Raw genomic sequence first — 24,482 nt, forward strand, 5'->3', positions numbered from 1 at the left:
TTCTAATTCAGTCTTTACCCTGTCAACTTTTCTAATGTGATTGTCTTGAGAATTCAATCTAAATACATTACGAATCTTATCGAGTGGTGCTATGATTTTTGCTTCGACAAAAAAATGATTAATAATGTGACTTTTTCCCCTAGTGTTTTTAGGTAGTGCATGCCGATGGGCCATGACTCTGCTTGTTGCGGGGATGTGCCCTGTGTGTGGCTGCTGTTATCTTCCTGCAGCCTGAGGCCACCTTCTGTGACTGCGGTCTGGCTGTGTTTGCCCTCAGCTGTTTTTCCAGCATAAGTCCATTAGAAACAACATCTCTTAATGTCCCTTCAGCTGAGGACGTTGTGATGCTTCCCCCACCCTGCAGGATGGTCTGCCGATGCAGCCCGGTCACTCCAGGGCCTGTCAGGTGCTGGCTCTTCTGGCCCAGGCTCTCCAGGAGGAGCCTTCCGTGGGCCTCCTTTTCGAAACCTGTCTTTGTCTTCAGGTATCAGAACTTTGACTCTCGGGCTTTGTTCCCGTTCTCCTTGGGCTTGTCGTCTCGACTCGGTCAGGCTTCTTGGCTGGCCGGCACACCTCCCCCACATTTGTGTGTGGTGACACAGGGTGTTCTGTGCTTCACTGCAGTTCTCACTGCCTTCCAGGTGTCTGGGGCCCGGCCATCTCTCGCTCCTGAGGACCTGGTGGCACAAGCACAGTGTGTCCCACTCAGAGACCGAGACTCTGCTCTTTCTCTTTCTCTGGTGTCTCTTCTCTCTGCTGCCTTTGGGTGAGCATCTGTGGTCTGTCCTCACGGAGTGGACCCCACCTTGCCATGTCCACTGTACCATTTAGACCATCCAAGGAGTTTTTCTATTTTCATATTTCTTAGTTACATGATTTTGACATGGGTCGGTTATAAAGTGTATTTATTTGATGATATCTACTACTTTTTAATTTTTAAAAGAATTCATGGTCGTCCCGTCAATGGCTGCAATCCGTATTGGGCCAATTAGCGTTCGATTCACCTGGATGGAGGACGAGGTCTGTGGGACTTCCTCTCTCCCTCTGTTGCATTTCCAGCTCCCTTGGGTCGTGCCTGGTTTTCCGCATCCTGAGGACATTGACTGTCATGTGAGGAGCGCTGGATGCCCTTCAACCTCTGTTCTTTCATGGAGCCTGTTGGGCTGAGCACAGAGGCCCGGCTTGCTCCTGAGGCCTGTCCTTCCCATGGCAGCTCTGTACGATCTGCAGAGCTCTCTCAATATGAATCTGGTGGGTTTCTGATCCTCTGGATCCCAGCAACCATGATACTCTGCCTGCACTGCTGGTTCTGGTGGCTGTCAGATTAAGGTCACACTGGCCCCAGGTCACTTCCTGTCATTGGCTTTAGGCTGTGAGAGTCTAATCTGCTGGTACCACAGGGACAGCAGATGGGGCCACCCCATCTGGATGGACAGGTGTCTCCATTCACACTGGCTGCGCCTGACACTGGGCAGGTGGGTCCCAATTGCCGGGACTGGGGGGACCATGGGGCTCTGGCTAGGTCTTCGGCTCTACTGCTGCCCCTGTGGGCAGGAAGCATGCCGTGTCCCTTGGGGCAGATGTCAGTGGTGGCCCTGGAGGTATCCCATGTTCTCATCTCTTCAGTGCCGGCTGCAGAACCCAAAGGAGGCCCAGGAGGCACCTGCCCTGGCTCCTGGAGCCCTGGCCCTGATGACGTTGCTCCCCCCGCTTTGCCTACTCCAGTGACCCTCTGATGACTTTCCCAGGGTTTTAGAGTATTCAGAGGGCACATCAGGGAAAGAGAGTCCATGCCAGCTCATCTCATAGTCTTGGCTTCTGCCTTGGAGTCAGAACTGCATCTCTCCTCTCCTGAAGATGCTTTCACATCCAAGGCCATTGGCGTTGAGCACCTTGCAGGCCGTGTCCTGTGTCAGGAAAGGCTGGAGTTCCAGATGCTGCCTTCTCGAGCCCATCCCAGGAAGCAAGGGGCAGTGAGCACAGCCAGGGACCGAGGCTCAGGACGACATCTGACCCAAGTCCACTGACTCAGCACAGTGGCCTCCAAGAGAGGCACCAGGCCTGGCAGCCCAGCGCTCCACACAGACCTCTCATGTGGACGCCCGTCCTGGTGGGAAGACGTGAGACTTCCATGTGGTGGGAGATGAAATATCATATGTTCAGACCTAGAGGCAGATGATTAAAAAGTAAGGACTTGAAGCAATAAGTGTGAACCTCTATGACCTTTAGATCTGTCTTGGCCTGATGTGAAGGTCGAGCTGGTACCACTCCCTCAGCCACGCAGTTCTCTGCAGCAAGCAGCCTCATGCGACGTTTTCTCAAAGTGACGACTACCCCAGGACTGCTCTCTGTGACTCTGAGATAATGTTTCAAGGAGAACTAAGTTTAATCGCATAATTCTTACTTTATTTTGATAACTGCACAGTCACCCCAAGACTGTGGGCCGGCGAGTACGTGGTTGATGGTAGAGAAGGATGTCCCCTGTCCCAGGATTGGAAGTCCTGTCCCCTGGGGTCACTGACATGTGGCCCAGAGGCTAAGGGCTCCTGTGAGGGTCTCGGGTCTGGGGAATAGTCACTTCTACCCTGAAATCTCTCAGGACTTCTCCCCAAACAGTGAATTTCCTAAAAGAAGTAATTCTTGAGGTTAAGAATGGGGAGACTTCTAGACCCCACTCACCTGAAAAGGATAGGAGGCAAAAAGTAAAGTTGAGGGTCACAAACTGATGCCGGTTTAACCCGACTTAAGATGGGTTTCAAAACGAAGTGTGGGTTGGACAGTCTTAAGAATGTGGGAAATGTCATGGATGTTAGATGTTTTTAATTAAAATGATAAAAACAACTACCTTCTAGACCCAAATCTAAGTGAGAATATTACATTTTTGTAAATTGACCCCTATGGAACTTAGATAACTAAAAAATATAAGAATCAAAATAAAATCTCTTAGTAATCAAGGCAGTATTCTGGATGGAGTGATAGACACACAGATCAGAACAAATAGGAAGGCAGAATAGAAACTCAGGAATATGCCCAATTAATTGTGTTACAAAATAAAGCAATTTAATTGAGGAATTACCTGTTTAACAAATAATGAAAGTAATTGAGTATCTGTTAAAAAAAATGAGCCTTGACCTAGACCACCTACTCAGAACTGTACTCAGAATGAATCATGGACATGACACACAACATAAAACTGTAAAACTGTAGAGAAAGCATGAGAGGGGGTCTTCATATCTAGGGCTAGGCAGAGTATTCTTAGACAACCAAATGTTCCTATAGGATGCATAAATACTCACAGGGCTCGGGATTTCATGAGATATCCCAAGCCTGTGAATATGCAGCCAGCAGGCCACAACAGCAACAAAGAATGAACTCAAGTTAGATATAAATAAACGTAAGGTGTAGAAATTAAATGACAGACACCTGGACTGATGTCTGTCCCAGAAGGATTTCTTCCCAGTGATTCATTGAGCTGAATGGGAACATTACGTATTTACTTAAGTCTTTGTTAAGTCTTCGTGGTTGTCTGTATTTGAAGGGTCGAGTGTGGTTTTGGATGCACACCCAGTGATACACACAGGGAGCTGGCTCTGCAGTCAGGCTAGTGAGCACACCCCCCCTCACATCGTCACCGCTTCCTTTTGTGCAGACGACACTTAAGCTCACTCTCAGATCCAAACATACCACTTGGGCGAGCCATTTTACGTTTATAAGCTTTCTATATTCTCAAAGTTGGCCCACCAGTATTCAGCTTTGATCTTCCCACTTGAAAAGGTTTCTATTCCTAATTTAAGCAGGTTTTAAGTGAGAGGTGTGACTATGTCCCCTGCTGTTCAGTGCACATCAGCACCCTGCACCTCCCACCTCCCACTTTGAAGCTCTGCCTTTGGGGTGATTGAAGGCTTTTGAAAATTTGGACTTCACAGCACACACTGTTCTTCCTCTAAAACTATGAAGGCTAGTGCAATGGAAGCAGAAACCAATCTCAAACTCTTCATTGCTCTTGGTAAGCCTGTGCTTGTCCCCGACCTTAGATAATTGAATAGGTGTCTGCCCGGAATTACTCGGACCTCCAGCCTAATTGGGACTCCGTTCATTTCCCCTGTCTATAAATTAATTTGGGTGGAACTAGACATGTTAAAGTATTACCAGCTGTAAGATTAGGCTGCCTAACTACTCAAAGGCCAGAAGAAAACGGAAAAGAACACAAAGGTTTAGGCAATTTAGTCTATTGTAAATGTGATTCTGAATCCTTCCAGTGTGCAGAAAGGGAGGTTGAACAAGTTAGTGTGAGATATCCCAACGCAAATGTGTTCCATTATAACTATGCACAAAAGTTTTTCAAAGACCAGGCAACTTGGGGGGAAATCAAACAGGAAGTTCAGTCCCAGAGTCCTAGGTGTCCACAGACAGAAACGGGTGTGGCAATACAGGCAAAGCGTACTGGGCTCCATCTGAGCAGGGCTCTGGCCCCGAGGGACATCAGTACCAGGGTGGCGCAGGACCCAGCCACCCAGCCAAAGGCAGATGCGCATCTCTTCAGTCTGCACAAGTTTAAGAGGTGAGTAACACTGAAGGGCTCGTTAGGAGAACAGGTGCCTCACCTGGGACCCACCTGGAGTCCAGTGATGAGAGACAGTGCTGCTGAATTCTCTGGGCCATGGCCCGACTCCTGCCTCATTTCCAGATGTTCTGTCCTGGCCTCCTGTGGGATCAAGACCACTCTACTACAGCCACACAGGCGCCTTGCTCCTCCGCCCTGTCCTTCCCCTGACCATATTTATTATTCTATTGATTAATTTTTTCAGTTGAGAAGTGATTGAAGATTCACAGGAGTTCTCAAGGTTGCACACAAGGTCCCTGAGGTCTGACCGGCTTTCCCTCCACTGGCTACACCCTGGATAAGGAGGATAGATCACCTGGACCAGGCGGCTGGCCACATGCCTGCGTGGGGTGCATCATTCACCACAGGTGAGAACCACTGGGCAGGATGCAGAGTGCCTCACCCTTGCCAGTTCCCCTTCCTGCCTCTTCACAGTGGAAGTCATGCAGCCCCTTCTGTCCCTGGCCAGCACCCACTGAAGTGCTCTCCATGCCCACCACCCCGTGACTTCAGGAGTGCTTATAAATGGAGCCATACATTGTGTCACCCCTGCAAATAACAGGTCATTAAGCACGATGCTCTGGAGGTTCGCCAAGGCAGGGGGGGTCTCTGTCATCTGCTCCTTGCTGTGGCTGAGGAACCTTCCATGGTGTGGACGCACCATGTCTTGACCTATGGCAGGAGACTCCCATTGTTGCCAGCTTTGGGCTACTACGAAAACAGCTTCAGTCCATGTTTGAGAACAAGTTTCTGTGTCCACACAAGTTTTCATTTCTCTGTAACAAAAGCCCAGTAGCAATTGTTGGACCATATGGTAGTTGAAGGTTTAGTTATTATTTTTTAATACTCCATTTGTTTTTTATATACCATTTTATATTCTTGCCAGTGATGTCGGGGTGGTCCAGTTTCTCTACCTCTTCACTAGCATTTAGTGATTTCTGTTTATTTTTTTGGTCATTTCACTAAGTACATGGTGGTGTCTCATGATTTTGACTGGCTTTTCCCTAAAATCTAATGATGGTGAGCATGTTTGCACAGACTTATTTGCAATGTGCATCTCTTAGGTGAATCGTCTGCAGGTCTTTTGCCCATGCTCTGATGGGATTGTTTGCATTTTTTCCTGTGAGAGTCAAGAAGTCCTTAAACATTCTAGATACAAGCCCTGTGCCAGACATGCTCACAGGTGTATCCCACCTGGTCCTTACCTCCCACCCTTCAGAAGAGCTCTTTCCAGAGCAAGGTCTTTCATCTTGATCACAATGTATCAAAGTTTTATCTCATAGATTATGCTTTAGAATTTAAGAATGCTATGCCTAGCCCTACATCATGAAGACTTCCTCTCATGAGTTTTCTAAAGGTTTTAGAGTTTATGTTTTGAGTTATGTCCATGATTCACTCTGAATAGGTGTGAGACGTAGGTCAAGGTTCGTTTTCTTAAGAATACTCAATTACTAACACTATTAGTGAAACAGCAATTTTTCCTTGATTAAATTGCTTTACAAACAATTAGTTGGGCATACTTATGGGTTTCTATTCTGTGTTCCTGTTTCATCCTGTTGATCTGTGTGTCTACCACTCCATCAATAATACCATCTTGATTACTATGTTTATGCAGTTAGAGTGATTTCTCCTAATTTTTTTCCTTTAAAAATGATTTTATATGACTATTCAATTTACTCTGCCCTTCAATGAACATTTTAAAATAATCTGGTGCATATCTACAAAAATTCTTGCTGGGCCTTTGATAGGAATGATGCTAGACTGGATGTCAATGGTGGAGACTAGCGGCTTCACGATGACCGTCTTCTGATCCAGGGGACAGTTCATCTCCACACTCTCTCAGAGCTGTCATCAACATTTACAGTTTTCAGATACAGATACTCTTCTTGTTTTATTGGATACAAAGTAACTTTGGAGTGAAGGGAAATGCTATTTTATTTTAAATGTAGATATTCACATGACACTCTGAAAAAATGAAATTTATTATCTGTTTGTCTTGTATCCTATAATGTTGTTCAACCCACACACTGTTCTGGAAGGTTCTATATGCCTGTCCTAACATTTCTATGTAGACAATGAGGGAATAATTGGAGGGAGTATTCTTTCTTCCTTTTTGAACTGAATGTTTTTTTTTTCTTTTATTAACTTGTTGTACTGGAAGGACTTCTAGTGTTGAGAATAGAGAAAGTAAACATTCTTGCCTTTTTTCAGCTTTAGAGAGTAAGCATAAATACTTACTATTAGTTGTAGTTTTTAAGATATTCTTTATCAAATTGAAACCGTTCCTATGTGTTTCTACTTTGCCTGAGAGTTTTATCACAAATAGAAGCTCAATATTGACACATGAGTTTAGTGGTTGTGTGATCCTGTGATTTTCTTCTTTAGCCTGCTAATATAGCGGATTACATTGACTGGTTTTTCAACACTGACACTGCCTTAAATCCCTTGGATAAACCGTATGTGCTCATGGTATATAATTTTTAATATACCATCTTTATTACTATGGTAATTGGTATTACTATAGTATTGCTGAGTTCTTTCTGTCTGATGAAATTTACTAATGATTTCTGCAATCATATTCATGAAAATTATTGGTAATTGACTTAGAGTTGTATTTGGTATCAGGGTAATATAAGTGTGATAAAATAAAAATTCCACCACATTTCTACTTTTTGTTGGAAATTAGGTAGAATTAGTGTTAAAATTCTCCTGTAAAGTCATCTTTACCTAGAGATTTGTCCCCTGGGAGTTTTAACATCTCAGGTCCATTTTCCTCAATGGTGTGGGACCATCCGAGGGACTCCCTGGCGTGTGCTGAGGAACTGGCCTGGTGCCTGTGCAGTCGAGTGCTGCTCTGGTGCTTGACTCGCTAGCCCCGTCTGCAGGGTCTGTAGTGATGCTCTTAATTGGTCCCTGGTGTGAGTCACCACATCTTCTTCTTTCCTGGTTTCTTTGTCAGTTTTGGGCCAATTTTACTGATCTTTTCAAAGACTCGTCTGTGTCTTTGTCTCATCTACTGTCTTTGTGTTTTCAGTTTTGTTGATTTCTTTTCCATCATTTGCCACAACACGGCTGCCCCCTCAGGATGTTGTATGAAGTGAAATCAGGGAGACACACAGGGACCAGTGTGTGGAGTCTGTGCATGTCCGTGGGGGCTCCTCGGGTACCAGTGGAAGCCTGGAGACCTGTAAATCTGCCTCCGCTCTGGGTTAGCCACGTCCCATACTTTTCTCCAGCCACCTGTCGGGGACATAGGAGGCAAAAAGAGAAGAAGCCAGGCCCTGTCCCCTGTTCTCACTTCTGAGTTCCACCTCCCAGCCCCCACCCCCGCCCTCCACAGGTGCTCCCAGCTTGGGCCCCACAGCACCATGGTATGGAGTGGTCTCTGGTGGGGACGGGAAGCCCTTCTCCTCCGTCGTTTAGGAAAGGGGTCTTCCCGGTTGCGCCTGGTGCCAACCACCTCTTGATCTATTTCCCTTCAGTGGTGTTTCCTGCTGGCACTGAGGACGCCAGGTACGGAGTAGTCAAGTAAGTGCCGATCTTTACCTTTTACACCATGAAGAAAGCACAGAGGACCTGGTTATGGAGACGCAGTAGAATGTAAACCTGGCCTTCCTGGACTGTGACCCTGGAAGGCTAGGGTCAGGGAAGCAGGCCGGTCCTGCGGCTCCTCTGCCTCTCAGCCCTGCGTTCTGGAAGGCTCAGACAGTCTGCATGTGCATGACTGCCTCCTACCAGGTCTCAGACACACCAGTTCCCTCCTCCCGGCTTTGGAATGAACTGGTCTGCAAAGCCTCCTCAGTCTCTACACCTGATCCAAGTGCACCCATCGAGGCTAGAGGACCAGCTCTGCCTAAAGAACTGCAGGGCTGCTTCTCCAGAGCTGGGGCAATGTCAGAAAATCACAGAAATATCCATGGAGTAGAGGGACTGGAACAGGGGATCGAGGAAGAGAGGGAGAGGGGGATCATTAGAATTAGAGCAAATCATGTTCCAAGCTTTTATAATTTTGTCAAAATGAGTCCTAATGTTATATATAATTAAAAAGATCTAATAGAGAGAGAAAAAAGAGAAAAATGTGCCGAGTCTCATCCTGCTGCAGCCCTTTTCTGCTGCCCAGCTGAAAGCACACCCCTGGAAGCCGGGGGCTTGTCTCCTCCTCTCCTGCCGGGGCTCCTGGTGGGTGCTGGGTGTTACTCCAGGTGCAGGAGGTTGGCCGGGGGTGGGCTCTCCTGGCCTTGCCCTGTGGGCCTTGTACAGTCCCCGACTGCCCCCCTGCCTCCTCCAGCTTTAGCTCCACTCCCCTGGCTTGGAGCCATCTCCCTCCCCGTGGGCCCTGTTCTCACTTCTGTGCAGAGCGCTGCTAATTACCCAGGTGCCTACTATTAAAGGAGCTGTGCTGGAAATTTCCTTTTACTATCTCAAATGAGGCAGATCTTTTTACAACTTCGCAAGCCACCCCCTATTAAATTCATTTTGCAGGAGAGCGTGACGTAGTGGGAATTCATAAGGTGTGCTGACATGATTATTCTGGCTCATGGTTGAAGGTGAGAGGTCGGGGACCGGGGGACCGGGAACTTGTTATATCCCTTATCTCAGGTGTCTCCAGCTGGGGACTCCAGTGTCGACCACAAATGGGAATCACTGGGAGGCTGAGCGACACCAGTGCTCCCTCCCTAATCTCTGGGAGGTGGCAGCTGGGCAAAGGATGTGACCCTTGTCATTGGCTTATAGCTGGGAAATGGAAGGATATCCCACACTCTGTAAATAAGTGAAGAGTATTTGACATCTCCTTGACTTGGAAGGATCGATTTGAATTTCAGAATAATGAATACAGAAAATATCTTGAATACACGTGCTCATAAAGAAGATTGCTGAGACACTTCAGAATTCACGCAGCGCCAATGGCGTGATGAAAAGGCACCAGTCTTACTGATCCCCATGGGAAGGTCGGTGAGGCTCAGGGTTTGTTGGGTCCTGGGTTCCTTGGCACAAGGGTCCCCGAGCAGCAATTTGGGGTTTCCAGTCAGTTAGGGAGGGGGACTGTCTTAGGGGATGAAGTTTTCCCCTTGACAATTTGATTTTAAGAAGGAGCCTGTTGGGAAGGGTGGTGTAGGGAACAGTGACCAGCCAGTGAGCTGGGTCTTCCTGAGAACAGACAGATGACTGTTTCCAGTGTGACCCCTCAGCCCTCTGTCTGACCTCTTCAGTCCCCAGAGAGAAGTGACCAGGACTGACTGTTGCAGGGAGGAAGTTGGTGTGTCAGAGGTTTCTGTCTTCAGACGCTGCAGAGGGTGGGGAGGAGCCTCAGGAACTCCATCTGCAGAAGCTGCATTTTCCTGACTCCCCGGAGCCCCTGGCCTGGATTTCTAGAAGATGGCTGAGCTTTTCTTCAACCTTGCTGAGTGGCTCAGGTCAAGCTTGCTTTGATTTATGAAATTAAAAATGATTACCCTATGTTGTCCACCAGGACCTCCCACCTTGTCTGAGAGCTGTTTAGAGGAGGCGGCGGCCAAGTGTGATGTCCCTGAGGTGCTGCAGACCCCACCCTCCCCTCCTGGGTCCTCTCACTGCATAGTGGTTCCCTGTGTCACTGACTGTCACCCTCGTTCCTGGGGTCACTGTGTCCTCAGCAGGTGGAATCTGAGCAGCCCACCCCTGGCTTACTGGCAGGATGTGTCCCGCAGCCCCAACTGCCTGTGCTCCCTGGGACTGAGCCTGCTGCCTGCAGTCCCCTGACGGCATTTAGAAAGGAACACTGAAGGGTTGGAACAGCAGCTGCTGGGGACACACTGAATCCTGCGAGAGCTGGTTAATCTCCCTGCTTCCTCTACTGAGCTGCAGGGTCTCAAGACAGATCTTCAGATTAACACTGGGGTAACCAACAGGCCAGGTTGGCATTTCTATTTTAATTAGAAGATTTAAAATTTGAAAGTGTTCAGGAGCCTAAAAATTCTTTCCAGCTGTCAGGGGGCCTCTGCCTCATTGTTTCCCAACGGGGCTCCACGTGCCCAGGCAGAGAGTAGAGTAGGCAGGTGCTCAGAGAGGAGGGGGATACGAAGAGGCAGTGAGGAGGTGTGCAATGTCACCCAGAAGAGGGCTGTTGTTCCCCACCATGTCCTTCCTGTGGTTTTAATTAAACCCCAACCTTTTGTTCTTCTATTTACATGAAAAGTAACAGGAAAGAAAATTCCGGCTCCTGATTTTAGCACTCCTGCCTCTTCTGCGAGGCTGCCCACCACTCTGCTTGTTTGGGGTCAATGGAGATAAATTAAAGCATGTATGTACACACGCGCGCGCGCGCACACACACACACACACACACACACACAGAGCAGGGTAAAAACCACATCAAACTCCCTGCACAGAGGCTGAGCCCCTGGTTCGCATCCCTGTTTCTGTGAGTGACAATACAGTGGCAGCAAAGCAGGACATGCTAGGCATGAGTGGCACCCTGAACCCTGGCTTCTTTCACAGCTGCTCCGCAAACACACAGGAAGGACGATTCTCTGGCCCCTCTGGTGAGCTGGAGGCCGGCCAGCAGCAGGGCCTGTGGTCCCATGCAGTGCGGGCACTCCCACTGTATCCATGCCATTAACGGTTGTCCTCAGGAGAGTGGGGAAATGGCCAATATTACAACCGGGCTTTTTTACTCTGCATCATTGTGCGGAGGCTTCCACCTGGTAGAAGTGATATTTGGAGGACAGAGGAAGCCGTGAACATGATGTAAGGGCTGAGCTCTGGGCTGTGTCCTAAGTGAAAAGGTGTGGGAGAGGGCAGGAGGGCTCAGGGGCTGGGGGAAGAGGGTCCCAGGGCGCCGGTCTTCCCAAGGCCCCTGAGGGCCGTGGTCCTTCCAAGGTGGTAGGGTGGGGCTGTGTCTTGATCAACACTGTGTGGGTCTTCGCTTTCCGGGTGGCTTGAATTGTACAGAATTAAATACTGCCCTTCAAAAGACGGATTTAAAGAGCAAACCCCCCCCCCCAATATTTTTTTTAAGAACAGGAAGAAAGGATGTAGGACATTTCTCTACCAGTTGTTGAAATATGTCCCAATGGAAAAGATCCATTGTTTTTTCTTAAGAGGGAGTAAAGATAGGCCCATTGGACTAGAAGTGTGCAGCCACCTTCTCTGGATGTCAAAGCTGATGGGAGAGACACTTCTGGACAAGGCCCATCAACTTGGCTGCAGGCCCCAGAACTAGGTGACACATTCCTCTCACCCTGGAAAACCCCCATGGGAAAAGCCCAGATGTCGGACTCTCTTTATCCAACCTGGTTCATATGGCATTATGCTTTCTTTAAATTGTTGATTTCCTTACAAGAAACTCTGAATCATGAACCATCCTCCATCTGGGTTTATAGAATGTTCCTTCTGTTTTCCGGCCCTTCCTCTGCCCTGCAACATACACTAACATCACTGGCTTTGAATTTACTAACAGTCTCTTGGAGGCTTGTCAAAGTCAACCTTCAGGTCCATTCTGAACATATTTGAAAGATAGCTTTTTTTGCTTTAAAAATTAGAATCTCTGTCTTGTGTTCCTCATTCACTGAGGTTCCCTTGGACTCCCTATCAGTTCTCGTGAAAGGTGTGGGGAAATTCACATTTGTTCTGTTCATCAGTTGTTACTCTTCAGCTCATGTTTTCTGCTACGATCACCTGGCCCTTCCTACGCAGGGCGCACTGACTCCCCTCCAGGCGCCTGAGTCCCTCGCATCCAGAACACGCTCTCTTCTGTGGATACGCTATCATTCTCCCTGTCCTTACAAACCAGACCAAACCTGGCACATTCCAGAAGTGTCCTCTGACCAAGCAGAGCTCACCAGTTCACCAGTGAAACTGATCTACATTTAATGTCCATTAGGTGCCAGATGCTCTTTAGGTAATAGGTTTAGAACAATGAGAAAACCAAGCAAGAACACTTTTAACCATGTTAAAATGCTTTCAATTTAGAAGAATGTATAGTTATTCACAAATTATACCATTTAAGCTTTGTAAATATTAAGCAATATTTAAAGATAAGTATCTATTTATTGCCTTTCCTTAATACCATGCAAGTTCCCAAGTGGGGTCATGTTCTACCTGAGACAAATGGGATTGTAGCTTATAAACTATAGACTCCGTGAGTTTGACATTGAAGATTTTAGCCACAGAGGAGAGGCACGGCTTGTGGCGTGTCAGCGCACTGCCTGTGTAAAGTCAAGTCGGGGACCATTGATATCTTCAACGTAAAAATCACATCCTTGGAAAAAATTTAGCAAAATAAATATGCACATGTAGAGTCACATGTAGAAATACCCTGCCCCAAGCAGAAAGCTGTGCTGAGTGACAAGAGCCTCCACAAATGGAGACCTCAGAAGCTGTGATCAGGGAGGCTGCTGGGAGAGCGTGGCGGGGGTGTTGTCTGAAAGAAGGCCGAGACTTTACCACACTCACTCTCAAATGAGGGCCCTGTGCTGCTAACAGCAGCCCTGACAGGACCGCCTCCCACGGCGTGCTGGAGCTGCGTCCAGTGTCCCACACTCTGCAGGCAAGAGGGACCCTCGGTGGGGTCCCGTGGAGCTCCATCCCCTGACTAGGGCATTCCAGGGGTGCACAGATACATCCCCACCTCTCTTGTCTCCCTGCATCTCCATTAATCGTCCTTTCTGCCGGTTATAGACACCAAGGCAACGCTGCTGTGGGCTCTGCTCTTCAGTGATGAGCTTTAGGTCATCTGAATGTTGACTTGTCACTCTGTTTTCCACGATGACTATGTATCAATTCTATGAGTATTTAAGCATGTCAGTTTAAAGAGAGACACTCCTGTTGTCTGTTTCAAGACGAGGAGAGGAGTGCGACAGGTTGTGTTACCAGCCTCGTTGTGCACCAGGGAACACAGGTACACAACAGGGTTTGCAGGTTATATAAATTTGTAGGCTCAGAAATCAAGATATGGTGAACTATTATATTTCTATAATCACTGATCATGAAGCAGTTGTATGTTCTCTGCTCTAAAACAATGTGCTGACTGATTCATTAAGGACACATATTTAAGATACACAAATATGTTGATCTGTCATAAGTTTTAAAAAATAAGGATTTTTTTTTCTCATAGAATTCTACTAGAAATTCACTTGGAGACTGAGATAGCTAAATAGTAAATCAAAGCATTCGTTAAAAAATATAAAGTCTGAGTCATTTAGATGTCTAATTAAGAAGGATTATTTCTATAATAATTATGGATCATTATGTAGCCATTAAAATGTCATTTTGTATAAATACGCTGATTGAACCATGAAAATGCATCATGAATTTAAAGGCTTTTAAAATAATATTCACCAATAGATATTAAAGAAAAATTGTGTTTTTCTTGAAACTTTCTGTTTCTAAATATGTTGCTTGTGAATTTACAAGTAAAATCACATGCATGGACATATCAGTTGATGTACAGAAAGTATTTAAACAATTTTAACATCTGTTTTTGATAAAAAATAGAACTTCAAAAAATGAGATAAAAGAAATAGAGGTAGAACTTCATCAATCTGACAAAGAGAATCAATAAAAATCCCATAGCTAGTCTCAGACTTAAGAGTAATGGATTCAGTGATTTCCCTTGCAATTGAGAACAAGCTGATGATGTCCCTTCCCTCTGCTGCTATTCAACACCATGTTAAAATCTCCAGCCATTGCATGAAGGCCACGAAGAAATAAATAATCAAAAGCACACTGAGAGGGAAGGAAGAAACCCTGTCCTTTCTGCAGTTTTCATAATGATCTAAATTAGTGAATTCCAAGGATCTACAAGACACTCTTAAAACTAGTAACTGGATTCTGTAAGGTTGTAAGATTCAAGATAAACATACAAAAGTCAGTTGTATTTCTATATGTGGCCATGAACACATGGACATCAAAACTGAAAATAAAATAACATATGCACCAAGTCAAAAAGGAGTTAAGAGAGAGGAGTTAGAGGGGTTTTTCACTCAAACACTTTTGGCACCAAGTGTGGGGGAGTTTCCCCCTTGCTAGCCGATTCTCCAGTACCAGCTGGGGTCTGTCCAGTTGAGGCTACAAGAACAGAGTACCAAAGAGTGTCGGCCTGTGGACAACACAGGTTGAGCGCTCACGTTTTGAGGCTGTAAGTCTGAGACCCAGGTGCCAGCCGAGCTGTGACCAGGGTGTGGGAGGCCCACTTCTCATTTCATCCTCAAGTGGCTGAGTGTCCTCCCTATGAGGACACTAACACCTGTGTGGGGACCTACCCTCACGCCTAGTTACCTTCCAAGGGGCCCACTTCATAGGACTGTCTTAGTGGGTGTTAGGGTTTGGACGTATGGACTTCTGAAGGCTGCACAATGCAGTCCCTAACAGTGTCTCAAGGTCAGCTCAATTCTGACACTATCTCTACTCAGCACCAGACCCTAGAAAGACAGCCCCGCAGACTTACCCCACTTTTGATGCTAACGGTAAGTCTCAGATCCCCCATATTTCTTTACAAATGACGATAAATCATGGATTCCCACACCCTTTCTTTGAATGACACAATTATCTGGAATGGATCACAGGTTTTAAAATAGCAATTTATTTTCTATCACTAGTTAATTTTAAAGGATACAACTCAGGAACAACCCAACAGAACCAATGTATATGGTAAGGTATGGGTTCAGGGCACGGGGCTTCCCTGCTCTCACCAACTGGAAGCTCTCTGCACACTACGGTTTAGAGTTTTACAGGGTCCAGTTATGTGAGCATGATGGCCCATTGGTACTTAGTTCTACCTGTGCCACTTTCTTCTTCCCAGAGGTCCAGCGGTGGAGCAGAAAACTCTAACCCTCAATCTTTCAGAGGTGTCTTGGGTTGCCAGTCCCCATCCTAAGATCATCCAGCGCAGCCAGCGGCCAGTCATCTCATTAGGTAGCAAAAAGAGTCTCTGATCCCCCTGGATTTCAGGATTTTAGGGCTTATGGACCAAGAACCCAAGACAAACAATAAACATGATGTCAAAAGATGGTCACATTACTCAAGAAACAACAGTGATTTTAGGAACTTTGTGATGGGAATCAGGGAGGAACACCAAATAGATACTTCTTGTTATACTCTAATATCACAGGGCAAATCTGACCTAGTGTTTCTATGTGGAAAACTGGAAAACACGTAAATTTTGGGCTGGGGATGTGGCTCAGTGGTAGGATGCCTAGCACACAAAGGCCCTGAGTTCAATGCCCAGTAACACACACACACACACACACACACACACACACACAAATAAATAAGTAAGTAAATACATAAATATTTAAATGGAGAAACTATTTTCATGGACTGAAAGACCCAACAAAGCAAATCTGTCAGTTCTTTCAAAATTGATACACAAATTTAACCTAACTCCAATTAAAATCCCAAAAAAGAAATTTTGTAGACATAGACAGAATTTTTAAAAAGTTTTGCAGAGAAACAAGAATGGCTAAAACAATTTTTTAAAAGAATAATGGAAAAGAACCCATGTATCCAATTTCAAGATATACTATAGTTACATAATCAAGACTCTGTTAATTGTATACATTTAAAAAATTTTAAAAAACATAATACCCAGAAACAGAGGAGGTACAAGAGTGTACCAAGAACGAGTGTCTTTGTTTGTACTGGGACAATTGTGATGGTTACTGTGTGGCTTTTGTTAAGGGGGATTTGCCGATACAGAGGCCAGTGACTTAGACACACTTATTGTACAGGGAAAAGCCCTTCTTAAATGGACTGGCATGGAGTTTTCGGTAGACGGGTTTGACATGCTTGAAGTGGTGATTCCAGTGATAATCACCACTGAATACTGATGATGGGAGCCCTTTTCTGTCTCTGCATGTTTTAGCTCATTGTTCCCTGACCCTTGAGGACAGTCACTGTGCCTCTTCACATTTTGTGCATTGGGACAGGTGCTCCCTCTGTCCACGTGGCTGCTGCCTAGTCTTCTGGCCATGTGCAGGTTGCAGTGGGAGACGGGGAGACTGCATATCCTGGGGTAACTTGGACTTGAACTCTGGATCCCACAAGTCCCGATCAGTCTGCAGAAAGCGACAGTCTTCTGATCTACTGTTCATGCAATTAAGCCATCTGTCCAAACTTGGATATTGGTCTTTCTGTGGGTCACTCCTCCAAGGCTATAAGCATGCCTAATTTACCGTCATGGCTGGTGACTCACCCCACAGTCGCATCCACTGTGACATATGGAAAAGGCCACTCAGCCTGGCTTCCTCCAAACATGCCACCTCTGCACCCACTCATCCTGCAGCTCCCTTAGCTCAGGTCAAAGAGGGGAGTCCTATTGATTCCCCTTTGTTCTTCACCGACACCGAACTGGTCACCGTCCGTGCTTGGTTCTTTGGTTGTTGTGTGCACCTTGTGCGTCAGCAGCTGGGTCAACGTGGGCTGCTGGCGTGCTCACTGCAGTCCGCTGCAAGGTCTCCAAGCCCCCAAGCTGGCACCCTCATCCCCTCGTCGCCCCCAGGCTCTGAAAGCTTCCGGGAGCTTCCAACTAAAACCCTTCTGTTTCAGTTCAAGATGATTGCCACATTGTGAGAGAAATAGGGGGATTTTGCTCATTCTCTGGCAATGCCAAGTATTGTGGTTTGGACCTGAAATGTGCCCCAAAGTCTCATGTGTCCAGACGTGGGGCTTGGGGCTCTGACCCCATCAGTGGACTGATCGGCCCATGGCTGGAGCGCTGGGAGACGGGACCCTGTTGGTCACTGAGACTATATTCTGTCCCTGGCTCCTCTCCCTCTCTGTTTGCCCTCTGCTGTGGACTGAGCAGGTGTCCTACGCCATGCTCTTCCCCGTGGTGCGCTGTCTCTCCTCAGGCCCAGAGCAGTGGGGCTGGCAGACCATGAACGGAATCTCTGAAGCCATGAGCCAGCATCAGCCTTTCGTCCTCTGAGTTGTTCTTGTCAGGTATTTTGGCCACAGCGATGAAGAGCTGGCCGTCACAGCCAGTCATCTGGCTCAGTGTGAAGCAAGGGCAGTTTCTGACACTCCATGGATTCCACTGTATTCCCTCCCCTGACTCACGTTCTTCAGGAGAACCACCGCTGGCCATCTGTTCTGGGTGAATGAGGGAGGCCTGGGCACTGGCTTCTGGGACTTCCAGTCAGTGACTGTTGGAAGAAAAGGTGGTGGCCAGGGATGGTCCTGAGCACCTGTGCAGACCTGGCGCTGGAGGGTGTGTCACTCACGTGCAGGCTCGGGGACAAGTGGGGGCGGCTGGCTGTGGCGTGGGGTTGGAGAGCATTGCAAGGCCAGGATGCCTAGAACGTGGGATGCAACACTGGGCTTGGTGGGCAACACAGGAGGAGCCAGCAAGCACAGCTCTCCAGGTGGTATTGAGCATGGTGGACTTTGTCCTCCGCCTAAGTTGAACATCCTTGGTGACCTGTTTTACTTTCCGCTGGTGCTGGGGCAACCTGGCTGCTGCGGATGGGTTGCAGGAGGCAGCCATGCAGGAGGGATTGCATTTGGGTGCTTATTGGACTGGCTCAGGTGAGATATGGGTGGCCATCTAATGGGAAAGGCAGTCTAATGGGTAATTACAGTTGTCAAGAGGGTCCCCAGGAACAAGTGTAGGATGTTATAAGACCTTATATCAGGTTGATCTAAATTACATTGGAGATTAAGGAAAGGCTTTCCTGCAGAGTGATGTTTAATCTAGACCTGAATAATGAGCCAAAATTAGCCAGGCCACGAGAAAAACAGTCACAGAAAAGGTAGAGGCCTGGAAGGATGAGCCGATCTTTTACAGAATTTTAGAAAGAGCTGTGTAGGTGACGAGTTAAAGCCACGAGGAGAGCGGCAGGCTAGAGGCTGCAAAGGGGCATTTGGATGCTTCCCTGGGCGAGCCTGGCCCTGGATGGCCAGGTGGGCTGCTGTGCACGTGCCACAGAGCACTCTGGCTGCTGCACATGGGACTGGCTGTAGAGGGCAGCCCCAGATCCAAGGAAGCTGGCCCAGGGCAGGGGTAATTTTGTGGCTCAAGGAGGGTGACCCAAGGGGCTAGGTCAGTGGCTGAAAAGCAGAGGTCAAAGGTCAGACCCAGATATTCAGAAGCCAGAATCAATAAGTAGGTGATTGAAAAGACAGTGAGGGGGCCACCTTCAGAATCCTCCCCAGGCCTCAGCACCAAGCCTGAAATCCAGCCCCACCCCGGTGTCTGAACCCACGTACTCCTAGGTCCAGAGCTTCCCTCCCGCCTGGTGCTACCTGGAACTCCCTGTTAGAACCCTGATTGGCAAGACAGCTTGCCGTGCTGCGGTGCCTCATTTGGAGGGCATTTGAGTACATGACTCACAGGCCCCTGCCCACCGCACTGCCTCCCACCTTTGGTTCTCAGCATCAGGTCTCCTTGCTCGCCCACGGGGGTGCGCAGTGTTCCTCCTGCTCACCGCAGGCCATGTGCATGCTCTGCAGGAGTTACAGTCCCCTGTCCCCGCACAGCTGGGCTGTGCTCACAGACTTGCAATCACAAAGGGAGCAAGTCCTGTGGTGACACTGGCCAGAGAGGCTCCTGCTCTCCATGTGAAAGGGAGGCGCTGGCTCAGGGTGGCAGGCCCGACCCAGCCCAGTGGGAGGGGAGGCTGGAGAAGGCTGCATCATGCTCACACTGCGGCCAGCCGCGTGCAGCCCCTCTGCTCTGGCCGACTCCTGGAACTGTGGAGAGGAGCTTTGTATGTCCGTTTCCGTGTTCAGGAAAGCGGTTGAGCACCTTCCATAGGCATGGTGGCCGTGAAGCTGCTCTCCCAGCAATTGCCTGTTCACGGTTCTGCCCACTTTTTATTGAATCTTAGGTTCTGTTGGTCCCCAGGACCTGTGTGGACTCTGGAGGGCAACTTTGTCTGTCCCCTCACACCGTGGTGCACAGTCTCCAGGTGCCTTTCCTCATTCCCCTAATGGGGTCTCTAGTGAGAGGTCCTCCCTTCTTCCTGGGGACATTCATCTCCTCTTCCTTTGTCATTTGCATTGAGTCATCTTGAGTGATAACTCCTCTTTCTCATCTGAAAGGCTCAGAGGTGTGACTTGACATCCGAATCCTAATCCACCCTGAGTCGCTCTTTGTTTAAGGCCTGAGGTTGGAATCTAATTCCATTTTTGTTCTATGGGTTTAAACTATTGTCTCAGCACTTTGTATTTGTTGGCTCCTCCTTTTCCTGATGAATTGGAATGCCCAGTAAACAACTTGAAGATTTTTATTTTTTAATTGTAAAATAGCCTTGATAACTCTTAACCCCGAAGTTGGGATTTTCATCTGAATTGGGTTGATTCTGTAAGTAAATGTGAGAAAAACTCAGTCCTTCATGATGGTGGTTTTCCCATGAGACGTACTTCGTGGCTCCCTTTCTTTTTAGTTGGTTCCCAGTGACATCTACAGGAGGCCACATCTGGGCATTGCCCTTACCATACCTATTCTTAGGCATCTTATTATGTTGTAGCTGTTCAAAACAGGAATTACCTTTTCTATTTGCTTTATAGGATTACAACTGACAACTGTATGTCAGTGATAGTCTTACAGCATCTCCAAGCTATCTTACTGATTTTAGGAACTAATCTATAGCATCTTGGTTTTAATAGGTAAGTGGTCATTAACTTATTTCCATATTCTCAGTTTTTCGAATTACTATTTTCTATTTCATTAGAAAGAATCTCCATTAACTTTGAATGAAAATCCTGTCAGTAGGCATCATTTTGTGATCTCTGAGGTTTTTTATTGATCATAAACTTTGTAAAATACTCAGTTTGTAGGATTGTTTTATATTTCTAGTTCACTAATAACATAAAAACATAATGGATATGATTTTCAACTTTTTTTGTGTCTGAAATCACTATTACAGAGATTATTTTAGGTTTTTATTTTTGCTAAATCCACTGATGGCCTTTATATTGTAGACTAGATCTCTAACACATTTCTTAGAATTTCCTCTTTGAGGGGATGTCCTGTTCATTTGTCCAGCGTATTGACAAGCTTTCTGATTTGGGTCTTGGTTGCCTCTCCTGAGTGCCCAATGCCTTGACTTCCTAGGAACGAGTTTTAAAGTGAGCCCTCATTTTCTGTTCCCTAAAAGACCCTGAGTGAGCCAAGGTCATGGGCTTGATCAAACTACCCTGCAAAGCTGTCTGGGTCAGCCCCTATCTGTCCACTACCTTCATGCTTTATTTTATCTTGAGGCAATTTTTACAAGTTACGGAACTTGGAGAAATTTCTCCATCTCATTATTGTTGTGAATCTTATACTATTAACTTCTGCACTTTATGATTTCATTTCTGCTTCCTTTGGTTTTATCCAGAAATTGTGTATAACATATTCAGTACACATTATGTTGAGTGTTGTTAATCACCATTTCATTCCAAGTACTTTCGACTTCAACTCGAATTGCTGTTGACAAACACACATTTCAGGGTATGTATGTGCATCTGGGTTTGAAATTGAGTGTTAGCTTTCCATGTGAATGTTGTAATTTGGCCAATGAGTTTCACCTGTCTTGTGTTGGGGTCTATCATGGCTTCTGTGTTTCACAGTTCTCTAAAACACATGGAGATTTACTTGCTGGCCTGGTATTTGATGATTTTCACCTGAGTTACACCTGTGGCCAAGAGAACCTCTTCTCCACTGCAGGGACCCTGTGGACATGGGCCCCCTGGCAGTTGTTCTGCCACAGGCAGGCTGCCTGTTTACTGCAGACCCTCTTCTATCCTGTTCTCCTGTTTGCTAATGAAGAATAACGTCCAAGCAATCAGCTCCTTTAACCCCTCTTTGCCTCTGTGCTTGAGACTGCTATGGCCAGGACAAGGTCCCAGGATGTCCCCCCAGGTCTAGTGCTGGAGACCTGGTCCACAGCGGTGATGTGGAAAGGTGGGGGGGGGCCTTCAGGAGGTGCCCTGGTGCAGTGGGTGGGGTCCCCGGTCCTTCAGGAGGTGACCTAGTGCAGGGGGTGGGGTCCCCGGTCCTTCAGGAGATGGTCTAGTGCAGGGGGTGGGGTCCCCAGTCCTTCAGGAGGTGGCCTGGTGTAGGGAGTGGGGTCCTTGGTTCTTCAGGAGGTGCCCTGGTGCAGTGGGTGGGGTCCCCGGTCCTTCAGGAGGTGACCTAGTGCAGGGGGTGGGGTCCCCGGTCCTTCAGGAGATGGTCTAGTGCAGGGGGTGGGGTCCCCAGTCCTTCAGGAGGTGGCCTGGTGTAGGGAGTGGGGTCCTTGGTTCTTCAGGAGGTGGCCTGGTGCAGGGGGTGGGGTCCCCAGTCCTTCAGGAGGTGGCCTGGTGCAGGGGGTGGGGTCCCCAGTCCTTCAGGAGGTGGCCTAGTGCAGGGGGTGGGGTCCCCAGTCCTTCAGGAGGTGGCCTGGTGCAGGGGGTGGGGTCCCCAGTCCTTCAGGAGGTGACCTAGTGCAGGGGGTGGGGTCCCCGGTCCTTCAGGAGGTGGCCTAGTGCAGGGGGTGGGGTCCCTGGTCCTTCAGGAGGTGGCCTGGTGCAGGGGGTGGGGTCCTTGGTTCTTCAGGAGGTGGCCTGGTGCAGGGGGTGGGGTCCCCAGTCCTTCAGGAGGTGGCCTGGTGCAGGGGGTGGGGTCCTTGGTTCTTCAGGAGGTGGCCTGGTGCAGGGGGTGGGGTCCCCGGTCCTTCAGGAGGTGGCCTGGTGCAGGGGGTGGGGTCCCCAGTCCTTCAGGAGGTGGCCTAGTGCAGGGGGTGGGGTCCCCAGTCCTTCAGGAGATGGTCTAGTGCAGGGGGTGGGGTCCCCAGTCCTTCAGGAGGTGGTCTAGTGCAGGGGGTGGGGTCCCTGGTCCTTCAGGAGGTGGCCTGGTGCAGGGGGTGAGGTCCCTCGGCCTTCAGGAGGTGGCCTAGTGCATTGTGTGGGGTCTGGGAAGGGCAGTAGCTGCTCTCCTGGCTGTTGTAAAGTAGGTCCTCCTCACAGGCTGGGCTCCTATGTGCCCTGCTGGCCCCTCCCACTCTGCCATATTAGGATGCAGCCAGGAGGCCCTCACCAGAGGCCAAACAGCTGGGGCCTCCTGATCTTGGACTTGTGTCTCCAAAAGCGTGAGCTGAATAAACCTCCTTTTTTTACAGAGTACCCAGCATTCACTCTTCCGCCACAGCAACAAAACATACCGGCACAGAGCTTCATGACTTTCCTCCTTGTGGTTTTTTCATTTTTTCATTTGGGATCTGTTGGGATCTGAGGCTTGGCATCTCTGTCTGAGTTGGGAGATTCCTCAATCCTCACTTCTTTACCAAGACATCCTTTACCATCTCCTCAGACATTTTGTTTATCTTTTTGAAAATTATTGACGTGTGCATGGATGGCTCACATGTGCGAGCGACATGCACACATAGGCACGGCTCTCCCTTGTGGAGGGAGGACATGTTCTGGTCTCGTCTTCCTGCTGTCTCTGCACATGGAGGCACACTTGCTGCGCTGTGTGTGTCTGTCATTAGACTGTTCATCCTGTGACACTGCCTGGGGGACATCCTGTGACACTGCCTGGGGGATCCGCTTGGCACAGTCTCCAGCAGTCCAGGTGGGCTGGTCCCCGGGATCAGGCCTGTGGTTGGGTCCAGCTGGCCTCGACCCTTCTTCCCTCCTTCCTTCCTCCCTTCCCACCCTTCCCCTCCTTCTTCCTTCTTTCTCTCCTCCCTTCCCTCCCTCCTTCCCCCTCGTTCCTCTCTCCCACTCACCTCCCTCCTTCCCTCCTTCTCTCTCTGTTCCTTCCCTCCTTCCTCCCACTCTCTTCTTTCCTCCTTCTTTCCTTCCTCCCGGCCGATAGCCAGGCTGAGGGGTAGATCCTTACCCTCTTCTCCAGGACTGTTCTAGTCCACAGACTGAGGCTCCTGCTTCCCAGGGCCTTGGTTTTGCATTGGAGTCTGGAGGCTGGCCTCTGCCCCAGCGTGGAGAGGCCATCCTGCTCTTCCTCTTCCTCGTGCAAGACCCAGACCACCAAGTCAACAGGTGGTCAGAGGCCCCAGGGTACATATTATATCACAGCTCTGGGCTCCCCCACCCTCACACTGTTTCTGGCCAACAAGGATTCTGTGTGAGTCATTCACTAACTTCCTTCCTAGCCACCTTGCTGAACAGGGGTGTCTACACATCAGCCATATTGCCCCCAAAGAAAGTCATGTATTTTGATTTTCTTAAATTCTGTGAGCAACACAAGTAAAGGCACCAAGCAGATAGTTACTAATCCAACCTGCAGTTCTCCGGGAACTCTAGATGGGGCGGGTCCTAAGCTGGGTGAGCGGCTGCAGAGGGGAGAGGGGAGAGAAGGCAGGTGGGTCACAGAAGCAGGTGCTCGGAGCAGAGCCAGAGAGGGCCCCTGCAGGCAGCAGTGGGGGTGCAGCACTGAGCCAGGAGGGGCCAGGAGCCCTGCGCTGTGCTGCTGTGCAGTGAGCGTGGGGGCTGCTGCCCGGGCAGCCAGCGAGGAAGAAGGTGCCGCAGTGGCTTCCGACAGCAGCTGGTTCTGGCCTGTTAGCAGTGAGGGCTGGGTGTGTCAGCCAGTGTCCTGGAGACCTCAGGACCAGTTCCCAGCACCCGGCACCCACCCCATGGGTGGAGCCACCTTCTGAGGGCATTGGGAGAGCCCAGGGCAGGGTGGGGAGGCTGTGCAGTGTCTCCAGAGGGCAGGGAGGGGCAAGGTCCTGGTCCCAGCAGCGTCCTCCCTGGGAATCCCAGATGGAGGTACGTCCTGAAGCCGAGGGCAGAGCAGGGCTCAGCGTTGGTGAGAAGGCTGGGAAGCCTGCAGCAGAGGTGGCTGGAAAGGCCACAAGCTTCCCGTGGCACCAGTAGCCGGGTGACCATCGTGAGTGGCTCACTGAACATGGGCTGTGCAGGGAAGGCATGTTCCGTTCATCCCAGGATCAGTGTTGCCCAGGAACATGGAATGACAG

The sequence above is a fragment of the Spermophilus citellus genome (genome assembly GCF_964194105.1).
Source record: "Spermophilus citellus genome assembly, chromosome: 12".
Classification (NCBI taxonomy): Eukaryota; Metazoa; Chordata; class Mammalia; order Rodentia; family Sciuridae; genus Spermophilus; species Spermophilus citellus.